Here is a 15,664-nt window from a genome sequence, read left to right as displayed (position 1 = left end):
GTGTTAAGGCCCACTATTCCCCTTGTTACATTCCGTGAGGGGTGTAGTTTCCAAAATGGGGTCACATGTGGGTGCGTTTATGTCAGAACCGCTGTAAAATCAACCACCCCTGTGCAAATCACAATTTAGGTCTCAAATTTACATAGTGTGCTCTCACTTCTGAACCCTGTTGTGCGCCCACAGAGCATTTTACGCCCACATAATGGGTATTTTATTACTTGCGTTACATATTTTGGGCATCTTTTTTTTCCTTTTACCTCTTGTGAAAATAAAAAGTATGTGGCAACACCAGCCAAAATTTTTTTTTTTACAATAACATGCAGGTGTAGACCCCAACTTTACCTTTTCATAAAGGGTAAAAGGAGAAAAAGCACACCAAAATTTGTTAAGTAATTTCTTCTGAGTATGGAAATACCCCATATGTGACCCTAAACTGTTGCCTTGAAATATGACAGGGCTCCGAAGCGAGAGAGCGCCATACGCATTTGAGGCCAAAATTAGGGATTTGCATAGGGAAGGAACCGGATGCAAGAATTACACTTGCTTCCGATACCAAAATTACCCTACAGCAGTGTTTCCCAAACAGGGGGCCTCCAGCTGATTCAAAACTTCCAGCATGCCTGGACAGTCAATGGCTGTCCGACTATACTAGGAGATTTGTTTTGCAACAGCCGGAGGCTCCGTTTTGGAAACGGTGCCATACCAGATGTTTTTCATTTTTATTCGGGGGGGGGGGCAGCGTAACTGTGTAGGGGTATATGTAGTGCCTCCAGCTGTTGCATAATTACAACCCCCAGCATGCACAAACTACCAATGGGCATGCTGGGAGTTGTAGTTGTGCCTTCTGCTGTTGTATAACAACAACTCCCAGCATTCCCTTGTGTGCATGCTGGGAGTTGTTGCTAAGCAACAGCAGGAGGCCAGCCTTACCTCCTGCTGCTGCGGTCTGATGATCCACCTGCTATCAATGCCGCCGTCTCCGCTCCTGGGGATCTGGGCCGCCAATGCCGCCTCGGCCATTGATAGGCTGAGTGCAGTGTCATGTAACGAGCCTGGGCCCAACCTTCTCCCTGCTGCCGGGGCTTCTTACATGACACTGCACCCAGCCTATGATCGGCCGAGGCGGGACATCGATGTGGCTGGTGATACACTGACCACAGTTTGATGATCCATGCAGAAAGAAGACTGGACCGGAGGACCAAATAGCTGTAGTGGCGCAACGGGGGAATGGAGGAAGGTGAGTTAATGTTTTTTTTTTTTTTTTTTTTTTGCAGCCCAGGCACAACAGAATGAAGATACGTTTGACTAGACTATTCCTTTAAAGTAAATGTGCACATGTTCTTTATAAATGGTGCGTTGGCCCTTAGGAAAAAAATGCACAAATACATTGACATCATATGTAAGTCACTGTTAGAAGAAATGAATGAAGTCGCACTCACCCGAATATTTCTTCAGCTGAAGAAATATTTGGGTGAGTGCGACTTCATTCATTTCTTCTAAAAGTCACTATTCGTATCTCTACATTTACTTGAAGTCTGCACCCAGGAATACAGCTGCACGCAGTTAACACTAGTGTAACTGCAGCCATAATTGGAATAGCGTTGCATATGCAGTGCCTTATCGGCTTTCACATTTACCTATTCTTGATCATATGTAAGTCATCTTCCTATATTCAGGGACCCCACAACTTCTGTGACAGAATACAATTCTACATCCTTTGGAAGGATTTTACTTTCACATAAAATGGAGAATTCCTGTTTATCATTTTTTTGGGACAAGTAAATATGCAGAAGCAACAGCACGCCAGATATTATGGGATCCCCTAGTATAATATAATATTTGTGCTATCTTGTACCAGTCGGACATGTTTTCAGATACCGATGATTAAGACATTTGTGCAGTGTTGGCTGATTCTCTTCCATTCTGCCCGCTTGGTTTCTGCAGCTAATGCTGTTTACCTAGTCATTCCTCTGCCAGGATCACTGCCTCCTCTGCAGTGTGAAGATGCGAGTGTCCTTCATGCTGTTGCCCTGAAGTGCACATGATTCAGCACATTGTCCCAAGCTTGTGTCCCATAGTGAGCGCTTGTTAAAACAATCCCTCTTTCCCAGTACAGTATGCTGTGCATAGCCCTCCTGAGTGTAGCGTAGTAATGAATGATGTGAGGATCGGGAGCACGCAATCATTTCCAGAGTAATACTGGCAAATAAACAAGGAGTGACAGGAGATTGATGCTGAGATTTCGGAGTCCTGCTGAATTCTAATGTCCCCTTTTATCTGCCTTAATGAGTAGATTCCTGATCTATCACAGTTTACATCTGTTTGATATTTTATATGCTCCAAACCCTGGGGAGATTATTAAGTCATTCACTGCAATGGGATAGCGTTTCGCTGAATAGATTTCACTGAATAATTTTTTTTTCTTCCAGTTTTAAACCAGTACTTTAGGACAACAGAATAAATGTATGTCCTGATGCGCTGGGACGTACAGAGGGGGATCAAAAGTTTGGGCACCCCCGGTAAAAATTTGTATTAATGTGCATAAAGAAGCCAAGGAAAGATGGAAAAATCTCCAAAAGGCATCAAATTACAGATTATACATTCTTATAATATGACAACAAAAGTTAGATTTTATTTCCATCATATACATTTTCAAAATAACAGAAAACAAAGAAATGGCATCCGCAAAAGTTTGGGCACCCTGCAGAATTTATAACATGCACTGCCCCCTTTGCAAAGCTGAGACCTGCCAGTGTCATGGATTGTTCTCACTCATCATCTGGGAAGACCAGGTGATGTCAATCTCAAAGGTTTTAAATGCCCAGACTCATCTGACCTTGCCCCAACAATCAGCACCATGGGTTCTTCTAAGCAGTTGTCTAGAAATCTGAAACTGAAAATAGTTGACGCTCACAAAGCTGGAGAAGGCTATAAGAAGATAGCAAAACATTTTCAGATGTCAATATCCTCTGTTCGGAATGTAATTAAGAAATGGCAATCATCAGGAACAGTGGAAGTTAAAGCAAGATCTGGAAGACCAAGAAAAATATCAGACAGAACAGCTCGCAGGATTGTGAGAAAAACTACTGAAAACCCAAGTTTGACTTCACAATCCTTCCAGAAAGATCTGGCAGACACTGGAGTTGTGGTACACTATTCCACTATAAAGAGATACTTGTACAAATATGGTCTTCATGGAAGAGTCATCATAAGAAAACCTCTTCTACGTCCTCACCACAAAAATCAAAGACGCCAGAAGAGCTGCCCCAGACCAACCGCGACAGAGACAGCATACAGAAGTCCAACCACAGGAGAGTAAAACCAAAGGACCTAGAGAAAGCAAGAGAAAGAAGGGGAAAGAAACAAAAGGGTGACATGGAGACAAACAGACAACAAAAGGACAAGACAAAAAAAGAACAAATAAAAAAAATGAACCATTGACCAAACGGCCAATGCTGAGGCCAGAATCCTAAAAGGAGGACTGGGTCAATAAATAGCCAGAACACAGATAGGGAGGGGGGATGTCAGGTCCCAATCCACAATCTGGGGAACAGGGAGATCCAAGGCTGAACAGAAGGCTGGAAGTTCCGTGAAGGAGCGCAGTACAGCAGAGCTTCCATATTTACGGGCATGAAGGGCAAATAGGAAATTCCATCTGTAAGGCACTTGGTGGGAGCGCAGGACCCCCAGAAAGGATTGAAGCATCCTTCTTTTCTGCAGCGAGATCCAGGGCAGGTCTTGAAACAACTGGCCCCATTAAAATCAAAGTCCCTCAGGGAGTGAGCTTTAGCCATGATGGCTTCTTTAAGCTGGAAGTCATGCACGCACAAATAACATCCCTGGGAGTTCCAGTAGCAGATTTAGGGCGGAGAGCCTGATGTGCTCTGTCCAGTTTTGTGGGAAGAGGGTTCACCCAGAATAAGGTTGAAGATAACTTCCAAAGTCACATGGAGGTCTTCCTCACGAGTAGCCTCCGGCAGTCCCCTCACCCGGATGTTATTATGCTTCCCCTGATTGTCCAAGTCCTCAACATGTGAATGGAGATCACTAGGAAATTAAGTTTGAGAGGCAATGGTAGACTGGAGCTGAGCAATATACAGTGGGAATGAAAAGTTTGGGCACCCCAGGTAAAAATTTGTATTAATGTGCATAAAGAAATCAAGGAAAGATGGAAAAATCTCCAAAAGGCATCAAATTACAGATTAGACATTCTTATAATATGTCAACAAAAGTTAGATTTTATTTCCATCATTTACACTTTCAAAATAACAGAAAACAAAAAAATGTAATCTGCAAAAGTTTGGGCACCCTGCAGAGTTAATATCTTGTACTGCCCCCTTTGGCAAGTATCACAGCTTGTAAACGCTTTTTGTAGCCAGCCAAGAGTCTTTCAATTCTTGTTTGAGGTATCTTTGCCCATTCTTCCTTACAAAAGTCTTCCAGTTCTTTGAGATTTCTGGGCTGTCTGTCACGCACTGCTCTTTTAAGGTCTATCCATAGATTTTCAGAAGTTGTTTCCAAAATGCATCAGGCTTGCCTATATGTTCATTTGCAAAGTTCAAACGCTGATTTTTGTGTTGAGGACGTAGAAGAGGTTTTCTTCTGATGACTCTTCCATGGAGACCATATTTGTACAAGTATATCTTTATAGTGAAATAGTGTACCACAACTCCAGTGTCTGCCAGATCTTTCTGGAAGGATTGTGCAGTCAAACGTGGGTTTTGAATAGTTTTTCTCACAATCCTGCGAGCTGTTCTGTCTGATATTTTTCTTGGCCTTCCAGATCTTGCTTTAACTTCCACTGTTTCTGATCACTGCCATTTCTTAATTATAATCCGAACAGGGGATATTGACATCTGAAAATGTTTTGCTATCTTCTTATAGCCTTCTCCAGCTTTGTGAGCGTCAACTATTTTCAGTTTCAGATTTCTAGACAACTGCTTAGAAGAACCCATGGTGCTGATTGTTGGGGAAGATGAGTCTGGGCATTTAAAACCTTTGGGAAATGGCAGTGTTTGTAGGTGGAAAAAGGGAGAGTTTCCTATGAGGGGCCGCCTTTTTTAGGGCGAGCAACATTTGCCAAGAAGGGAAATAATAGTGCGAGAGTAGGGCCTTACAGGGGAAGTTTTTGCCCCCACCGGTTACAATGGACCATACATTGTTCCTTTCCACCTTTTAGAGGTCTTTGCAACATATCAATACTTGGTGGTATAGGTGGCACATGGTGTTTTTTATACTCCTTTCCTTTTGTTTGATTTAAAAAAAATGTTGGGTCCATATATTTTATCCCAAGCATAAGTTACGTTTTACGTAATGCATATCCTCAATACTTACTTGTGCACACTAACACTTTTACAAAAGAAAGCATTTTCTTTTGCCTACCTGCCTCAGCTACTATTCTGATCCTGCCACCCACCTAATGCCACACATCAGAATGCAAGTTCTCCTTTTTTCACCCACCTTAACCCCCGGGTACTGGTATTGCCATCCACCGCACTACTCACTTTCAGGACTCCAGATGCTGCTTCTGCCACCTCCAGGCTGTCTCATTCTGCCACCATATGTTTTCCTCATGCTGATGCCAGCTCCAAGCTGTCTCATACTGCCACCATATGTTCTCCTCATGCTGCTGCCAGCTCCAAGCTGTGTCATTCAGCCAATTTATGTTCTCCTCATGCTGCCACCAACTCCTGGCTGGGTCATTCAGCCACTATATGCTGCCGCCACCTCTACGCTGTGTCATTCAGCCACTATATGGTCTCCTCATGCTGCCACCACCTCTATGCTGTGTCATTCAGGCACTATATGGTCTCCTCATGCTACCGCCACCTCGACACTGGGTCATTCAGCCACTATATGGTCTCCTCATGCTGCCGCCAACTCCAGGCTGTGTCATTCAGCCACCATATGGTTTCCTCATGCTTCCGCCACCTCCAGGCTGTGTCATTTAGCTACTATATGTTCTCCTCATGCTGCTGCAAACTCAAGGCTGTGTCATTCAGCCACTATATGGTCTCCTCATGCTGCCACCACCTCTATGCTGTGTCATTCAGGCACTATATAGTCTCCTCATGCTACCGCCACCTCGACACTGGGTCATTCAGCCACTATATGGTCTCCTCATGCTGCCGCCAACTCCAGGCTGTGTCATTCAGCCACCATATGGTTTCCTCATGCTTCCGCCACCTCCAGGCTGTGTCATTTAGCTACTATATGTTCTCCTCATGCTACTGCCAACTCCAGGCTGTGTCATTTAGCTACTATATGTTCTCCTCATGCTGCCGCCAACTCCAGGCTGTGTCATTCAGCCACTATATGTTCTTCTTATGCTTCTTCCCCCTTCATGATGTGTCATTCAGCCACTATATTTTCTCCTCATGATGCCGCCACCTCCACGCTGTGTCATTCAGCCACTATATGGTCTCCTCATGTTTCTGCCAACTCCACACTGTGTCATTCAGGCACTAAATGGTTTTCTCCAGCTGCTGCCACCTCCACGCTGGGTCATTCAGTCACATATGGTCTCCTCATGCTGCCGCCACCTCCACGCTGTGACATTCAGCTACTATATGGTCTCCTCATACTGATGCCACCTCCAGGCTCTGTCATTGTGCCGCTCTACGACAGTTATTCTAATAGCGACACCTCTGATCTGCATGTCATACTGAATAATAGTATCATTTCACTAACCCAGCACACACCCTATGCGTGTTACAGCAAGGCAAAGTGTTCTACACCCCTATTGAGGCTCTCTGTAGGCCAGAAATAGCCATTTTTAATAGCGATTCGCCGCAAATAAATTTGGACCAAAACAAATTTTGGGGGAAAATTTGTTGAATCCTCCCAATTTAATAAAAAAAAAATATGATAATTTATAACTTCATCAATAAGTAAGAGAAAGTCCTCTTTAGTAGGAATCTGGGTAAGAAGCTGACTCCAATCCGGAGGAGCAGGTGAGGGTGCAGGCAGTCCTCTGAAAGGGCCCCACAGAGGAAGGTAGTGAGGGCCCCTTATCAGTAGGGTCAGATGTGTGGGGTCCAAGGGCAAGTGGACCAGCAGCAGGCACTTTCAGGGAGGAGGAGGGTGACCCCCTTACCAGGGAGGCCCAAGATGGCGGCTCCTTGCCTGAGATGGAGGAGGATGAGGGGATCCCCCGTGAAGAGGACAGCTGAGGGGCAACCAGAGGGCTGGAGACCTGGGCAGGTGAGCCAGATGACACACTCACTGGGGCTCTGGACAGACAGAAGCTCAGGCACACCCTCTGGCAGGAGCTGCAGCAGCAGCAGAGGGCTCCAGAAGCACAGCTGCAGAGCAATGAGGAGGCATCTGCCCCCCCCCCCCCCCCCCCCGTAGGGAGCGGTGACAGAGCTGCCAAGGTAAGAGACGGCAGCTATGGGGTTACTTGCGGGTCCTGAGGAGCTAGTGGCTGCAGTGTAGGGGGGGTTGTTAGCCCTGCAGGAAGCGGGGCCTAAGGAGCGGGATCGTAGGCCTTGGGCTGGACCCGTAATGGCGGGTGGTCGGCCGCGTATGGAGGCCGGAGTCAGCCGCAGAAAGCACACAATGTCTCTAATAGAGAAGGGCTTCTGACGTTGCCAGGAGGTTCTCCCCATCTAATAGAGCAGCGTCACCGGCTAATAAACACTAGTTTGCAGTCACAGGAGCGGGAGCAGTCCTAATGTGCAGCCATCTCCTTCGGCACCATGCTACGCCCCCTGCATGTGGTAACTTATTGCCTTAAATATTTATTCATGTAACCACATTGCCAAGCTTGCCAATCATGTTATGTCAGTCTATAGCTTGCATGCATTATGTAAAGTGAGGATATTCAAAGGATTTAACACCAGTTTGTTTGTTTTTTTGCAAATTAGGCACCGAATTTGGCTGAAAGGTGACATTCATTATTAGCGCCACATTTTCAGATAGTTTACCTAAGATTTTGACTTTGTTTGCACCATTTTTTTAAGGGGGCATGACCTCGATAAAAGATGTGAGGCTTTAATTGTAACTGTCATTAGTAACAAAAATTAAAATGTTATAGATGAGCCTATTTGAATATCTTTTCAAATATACTTCTTAATAAAATATTATACTTTTTAATAAAATAATAATATAATTTGTAGTTATGTATTACATTAGCCACTAAAAGTTTGGCCACCAGGGGTCCCTATTGCAGCTGCTGGGCAGAGCAGACACTCTGTAGAGTTCAGTGCAGAGCTGTGGTGTGTGTGTGTTCTCCCCAGCAGGGCTTCAGGTGATGTCATGCCTGCTGGCGAACATCCCTTCCCAGTCTATGAAGCTGATTGAGACTGAGCAAAAGATACAGCATAATATCAAGGTAGAAAACTAAAATAAAGAAAGAAAGAAAGAAAGTCCGAGGTGGTTTATCATGATGACGGAAGTGAACTGGGAGGATTATAAAATTTATGAAGTTCATGGCAGGTACTCTTTACTGTGTCAAAAAAAGGGATAATATTTGCCAAAAGAAAATAGCTGTTAACTAGAGTAAACAGTGTATGAATTGCCTGATTTTCAAACAGTCTAAGCAAGTGTTAAAAATCTTGTGAGTTTAGCCTTTTGGCTGCCATTACAATGGACCAATGCACCACCAATGACTGTTTTAACAGCCATTTAGACCCAGTTGTCAACTTTGACAGCGGTATCTAAAAGGGTTAATAGCAGTACAAAGATTGCAGCTGTACTGCTATTAACCCTTTTAGATGCCACTGTCAGAGTGGCTTTTGTTAGGATCCCACTCTAACACCTTTACCAGTCCCATAGTATAAATATACATCTTGGGACAGGAAGGGGTTAAAAATGAATTTTTTATGTAAGATTCCTTTATTGACTTCCAGATAACATCTAGCAACAGCATTTCTTAGTTAAAAAAAAATAAAAATAAAAAAAAAGAAACCACAGGAAAAAATGCCCAGAAAAAAAATAAAAACTGGATATATCTATGTCATACTACGAAGCAACAGTCTCAAATGTTTCTCTCTGTGAATAGTAAAAGCTGTAGCAGAATACAGTTCCTGAATTGTTCATTTGGTTCTTTTCCACTGAAGTCAGAACATATCCGCACAGCTGTAATGCATTCTTGTCATACAGTAGCATTTTCCCCTTAGTGACTTCACTGGAAAAAAATGCTACATAGGAAAACAGAGCTACAAAGAGCCATGTTGGCTATTCACAAATCAGCTCTATGAAGGGATTACAATCCTTCTTATTACCATGTTGTCCATTTCTCTAAAAGGAGTGAAACGTGTGCATGCTGTAACTTACACCCATAAATATGTCCTTTGTGGAACTGCATTCATGAGCTTGCCAATCATGTTATGCCAGTCTATAGCTTGCATGCATTATTTATGTCATTATTGCATTATTTGTATGGATATTTAAAGGATTTAGTGCCAATTTATTTAAATTTTTTTAATATGGTGCTCGTTATTAGAGCCCCATTTTCAGATAGTTTACAGAAGATTTTTACTTTGTTTGTACCATGTTTTTTTTTTATGGGGGCATGGCCTTGGTAAAAGGTACTGGTCTTAAAGGGGTACTCTGCCCCTAGATATCTCGTCCCCTATTTAAAGGATAGGGGATAAGATATCTGATTGTGGGGATTCAGCCACTGGGACCTCCCTGATATCCGTACAGGCACCCCGGTGTTCTGAACATTATGGGGGAGATTTATCAAAACCTGTGTAGAAGAAGAGTAGTATAGTTGTCCTTAGCAACCAATCAGATTGTTTCTTGAATTTTTCACAGGCCTTTTGAAAGTGAAAGCAGAAATCTGATTGATCTCTATGGGCAACTGCACCACTCTTTCTCTGCACCATTTCCGATTTGCTCACCTGTGTGGTCACATGATCACTAGCACCTGCTCACCTGCATGTACAAAAAGCCTTGCGCGATGACGTGAAGTGAGGCCAGATCAAGCGCATATGCGCAAAATCACCGGTTATAGCCTCTGAGCGCACAAACCATTCTGAAGTCTCGGTCCCGTGGCGGCATCCATGTAGGAGCATCGAGTTTCGTTCCAGGTGGTGAGTGCGGATATACACCTTTTTCTTTGTACCTTGTTGATATTACAAGCCTTTCATTGTTTATATCCTAGCACCGCCGCCTTACTTAAACAAAGATATTCAGCCTCACTTTGCTTGCTAGTCCGATCAACATTTAACCCCAGTGTTGCCATATGCAGGTTGTGCCATCCTATACTCTCTCTGCACATGTATATCTTTCTCTACATAGGTTTTGATAAATCTCCCCCATTGTTCAAAACGCTGGGTTTGGATGGCAGTGGTTGTGATGTCTTGCCACGCCCCCTCTATTCATTTCTATGGGAGGGGGCAGGATGGCCATCATAGGGGTAATGGAATAAGATGGGAATAAGATATCTAGGGGCAGAGTACCACTTTAAACTGTGTCAAAAAATTCTTGCTGCTAACTAAGCCAGCTAATAGGTAGTGCAGACTTGGGGCCAATATTCCTGGCGGAGATTTTGTCTTGAGCAGTTGCTGGCAAAACAAGCTGGCACTGGAGAGAAAATAGCTGACAGCTCACCACTGCTAACTCCAGTCACCTGTGCTCGGACTGGCCGGCAGCGCTTCCATTCCGTATGGCAAGGATACAACTAGAAGAAATGTCCAGCGGGGTATAAGGAGTGAAATCAAGAGCTCTTTATAATCGGATCACATGGATACACACAGGAGCAAATTCTAACTATGATTAAGAATCCAGTCTGATCTGAAACGCGTTGGTGTTTGCTCCTGTTTATTCCTGCAACTAGAACAGTGTTTCCCAACCAGGGTGCCTCAAGCTGTTGTAAAACTACAACTGACAGCATGCCTAGACAGCCACAGGCTGTCTGGGCATGCTAGGAGTTTTAGTTTTGCAACAGCTGGTTCCTGCTTGGGAAACACCAAACTACAGAGTTATGTTATGTAGATGCCTTGTAGTGCACCCTGGTTTGGAAACACTGAACTACGGAGTCATGTATACGGCTTGTAGTGCGGGTGGCACAGATAAAAATTATACTTATCCCCTCTAAATCTGTGGTTCCATTCTGACTTTATGCTTCTAATTTGGTGCAGGCTTGGAGCATGTGTGAAGCTTAAGGAGCATATGAAATTGTGGCCGTTGCTTTCTAACTTCTGAAGATTCTTGCGCTCCCTTTAGTGCTGAGAGCAGAGGGGGTGTATGCTGCCTTAGCCAATCAAGGAAAAGCAGTTAGCTGCTGGACAGCACAGAGGCAAGATTCTTCAGGTCACAATAATTTTCAGAACACTGCTGCTGAAGCTCCACCTGTGTCCCAAGCCTGCAACCGAATAAAAAGCATAACATTGGATCAGAGCCACAGATTTAGCAGGGGTACGTATCATTCTAATGAGTGTGATCAGCACTACAAGCCTGTTCTAACAAGTTGGTGACACTGATGACCGTTTTCCTTTAGCCACTTGGGCATCCCCAGTCCATAAGGACCCAGGGCGTACAGGTACACCCGTGGGAATTTCAGTCCTCAACGTTCACCGAGCGGTGACCGGACCGGGATTCCTGCTGAAATCATTCAGCAGGCATCCCGTGACAATGCCTTGGGGGGTACTGTGATCCCTGATATTGGTGATTGCCGCAAATCGCCAGTCAATTCAGACCGGCTATCTGAGGCGATTCCGAGTCTCCGGTAACCCTGAAAATAAGGGGAATCAGGGCTGTCCAAGACACCCCCGATCCCCCTGAAAGGATAGGAGTAAGGTAGCAGGGGTGTCACCCCTCCTATCCCTGCTATTGGTCGGTCAGAAGCGACCGGCCAACAGTAAATTGGGGGCGGGGGGTTAAAGTTCGGTTCCCCTACTCTGCCAACCCATGGTAGTCCGAGTAGAGCAGGGGAACTGTCCTGCAACCGATGTCGGCAGAGGTTCCTTACCATCGGCGGGGGGAAGTCCCTGGTGCGGCGGCAGGTCCCTGGTGGTGCGGCAGAGATGAGGTGCGGCGATGTTGCCTAGCAACATCTTGAGGGCCAGTTTGGAGACCACGATAGAGTGATCTCTAAACTATAGCCCTCCAGATGTTGCAAAACTACAACTCCCACCATGTCCAGATATCTGTTTGGGCATGCTGGGATTGGTAGTTTTGTAAGGTTTGGAGGGCTACAGTTTGGAGATCACTGTACAGTGGTCTCTAAACTGTGGCCCTCTAGATCTTGCAAAACTACAACTCCCAGCATACCCACACAGCAGTTTGATGACTGGGCATGCTGGGATTTGTAGTTTTGCTACATCTGGAGAGCCACAGTTTGGAGATCACTGTGCAGTGGTCTCTAAACCGTGGCCCTCTAAATCTTGCAAAACTACAACTCCCAGCATGCACGAACAGCAGACATGGCGATCAGTACATGCTGGGAGTTGTAGTTTTGCAATAGTTGGAGGCACACTGGTTGTAAAATACTGAGTTAGGTAACAGAACTTAACTCAAGATTTTCCAACCACTGTGCCTCCAGCTTTGCAAAACTACAACTCCCAGCATGCACGGCCTGTCAGTGCATGCTGGGAGTTGTAGTTTTTAAACAGCTGGAGGATTGCCCCACCCCACCCCCCATGTGAATGTCCAGGGTGCAATCACAGGGTCGGGTTTACAGTGAGTTTCCTTCTTCAAGTTTGAGCTGTGGCAAATTTTCCGCTGCAGCTCAAATTCCTAGCGGGAAACTCACTGTGAACCTGACCGTGTGAATGTACTCTAAAAACACTACACTAACACAAAACAAAGGGTAAAAGACTACTTACACACATATGTACACTGCCCCCCCCCCCCCCCAAAAAAAAAAAAGAAAAAAAAAAGAAAAGAAAAGAAAAACATCTTGAATGGCAGTGTTTCCAAAACCGAGCCTCCAGCTGTTGCAAAACAACACCTACCAGTATTGCCGGACAGCCATTGACTTTGCAGGCATGCTGGGAGTTTAGCAACAGTTGGAGGCACCATTTTGGGAATCACTGGCGTAGAATATATTTTGTAGCTGAGGCAATTGTAATGCTTGCATCGGAGTCCACCCCTATGCAAATCCCTAATTTAGGCCTCAAATGCGCATGGCGCTTTCTCACTTCAGAGCCCTGTCATATTTCAAGGCAACAGTTTAGGGCCACATATGGGGTATTTTCGTACTCGGGAACAATTTTGTTACAAATTTTGGTGGTCTTTTTCTCCTTTTACCCCATATGAAAGGAAAAGTTGGGTCTACACCAGCCTGTTAGTGTAAAAAAAATATATATATATATATTATTATTATTATTTTTTTCTACACTAACATGCTGGTGTTACCCCATACTTTTCATTTTCATAAGAGGTAAAAGGAAAAAAAGACCCCTAAAATCTGTATAGCAATTTCTCCTGCGTACGGAAATACCCATTATGTGGGTGTAAAATGCTCTGCGGGCGCACAACTGGGCTCAGAAGTGAAGGTGCACTATGTGCATTTGAGGCTTAAATTGGTGATTTGCACAGGGGTGTCTGATTTTACAGCGGTTCTGACATAAACACAAAATAATAAATACCCACAAGTGACCCCGTTTTGGAAACTACACCCCTCATGGAACATAACAAGGGGTATAGTGAGCCTTAAAGGGGTATTCCAGGCAAAACCTTTTTTTATATATATCAACTGGCTCCAGAAAGTTAAACAGATTTGTAAATTACTTTTATTAAAAAATCTTAATCCTTCCAATAGTTAATAGCTCCTGAAGTTTTCTGTCTAACTGCTCAATGATGATGTCACGTCCCGGGAGCTGTGCATGATGGGAGAATATCCCCATAGGAACTGCACAGCTCCCGGGACGTGAGTCATCAGAGAGCAGTTAGACAGAAAACAACAACTCAACTTCAGAAGCTAATAACTATTGGAAGGATTAATATTTTTTAATAGAAGTAATTTACAAATCTGTTTAACTTTCCGGAGCCAGTTTATATATATAAAAAAGTTTGGAATACCCCTTTAACACCCCACAGGTGTTTGATGAATTTTCATTAAATTTGAATGGGAAAATTAAATTTTTTTTTTCACTAAAATGCTGATGTTACCCTAAATTTTTCATTTTTATCACAACGGAAAATAGGACAAATTATCCCCAAAATTTGTAACCCCATTTCTTCTGAGTAAGAACATACCCCATATGTGGATGTAAAGTGCTCTGCAGGCGAACTACAATTCTCAGAAGAGAAGGAGCGCCATTTGGCTTTTGGAGAGAAAATTTGTTCGGAATTGAAGGCCCACGTGTGTTTACAAAGCTGCCATGGTGCCAGAACAGGCCCCCCCCCCCCACAAGTGACCCCATTTTGTAAACTACACCCCTCATGTAATGTTATAAGGGGGGCAGTGAGCATTTATGAACCACAGGTGTCTGATAGATTTTTGCAACAGTGGTCCGTGAAAATGAAAAATGTTATTTTTCATTTGCACAGCCCACTGTTGCAAAGATCTGTCAAACGCCAGTGGCGTGTAAATGCTTACTACACCCCTTATTACATTCTGTGAGGGGTGTAGTTTCCAAAATGGGGTCACATTTGGGGGGGTCCACTGTTCTGGCACCACGGGGGCTTTGTAAACACACATGGCCCCCGACTTCCATTCCAAACAAATTCTCAATGGTGATCCTTCTCTTCTGAGCATTGTAGTGTGCCAGCATAGCACTTTACATCCATATAGGGGTATTTCCATACTCAGAAGAAATAGGGTTACATATTTTGGGGGCTTTTTCTCCTATTACCCCTAGTAAAAAAGTAAAATTTGGGGGGGAAAATGCATTTTAGTGAAAAAAAATTATAATTAATTTACACATCCGACTTTAATGAGAAGTCGTCAAACACCTGTGGGGTGTTAGGGCTCACTGTACCCTTGTTACATTCCTTGAGGGGTGTAGTTTCCAAAATAGAGTGTCATGTGTTTTTTCTTTTTTTTTCTTGCTATTCTGGCACGATAGGGTGGGGATAAGATGTATGATCACGAGGCTCCCGTCGCTCGGGACCTCTACAATCTGTTATTCTGCACCCACCTTTGTGAGCTCTCCGCAGCGTTGGAGGCTCAGAGTGTGAAGGTTGACACGATGTCTATGTTGTCTTGGGTGTGTGCTTTGGGTCAGTGTCTTGTTGAACGATGACCATAGTCCCATACTGAGGTCTAGAACACTGTGGATCAGGTTTTCATTAAAGGAGTCATCCAGCCCCCCCCCCCCCCCAAAAAAAATAAATAAATAAATAAATAAATAAAATAAAAAACATATTCTCCATCGAAAGGAAAGGAGATGATTGTCTGATTGCAGGGTATTCCACCACTGGGACCCCCTGTGATTCTCTTCTCTCCAAGCTTTATAGAGACACCTGATGTAGATACTCAAGTTTAACAGGTATTTCTGGTGCTCCCATAGACATTGCATGGTGCACATGCCATCTGCCACTTCAGAATGGGGCCCCATCCTGTAGATTGTGAGGGGTCCCACTGGTTGCACCTCTCACAATCACATGCTTATCCCCTGTCCTATGAATGGAGGATATGTTTTTAGCTGGATAACCCCTTTAAGAAATTCTCTGTACTTTGCTCCATTCACCTTTTTCTTAACCCTGATCAGTCTCCCTGTCCTAGCATGATATACCATGCTTCACTGTAGTATGGGGCAGGTGATAA

The 15,664-nt window shown here is 44.2% G+C and overlaps 1 protein-coding gene across 2 annotated transcripts in view; it reads left to right on the top strand.

Moving 5' to 3' along the window:
• SLCO3A1 (solute carrier organic anion transporter family member 3A1) overlaps window positions 1–15,664 on the top strand; it is a 384,823-nt gene that overhangs the window by 35,310 nt on the left and 333,849 nt on the right. The gene's annotated exons all lie outside the window — the stretch shown is intronic.

Source organism: Hyla sarda, chromosome 4 (genome assembly GCF_029499605.1).
Source record: "Hyla sarda isolate aHylSar1 chromosome 4, aHylSar1.hap1, whole genome shotgun sequence".
NCBI lineage: Eukaryota > Metazoa > Chordata > Amphibia > Anura > Hylidae > Hyla > Hyla sarda.
Note: the sequence above shows the minus strand (reverse complement) of the source record. Positions and strands in the feature narration are given on the sequence as shown.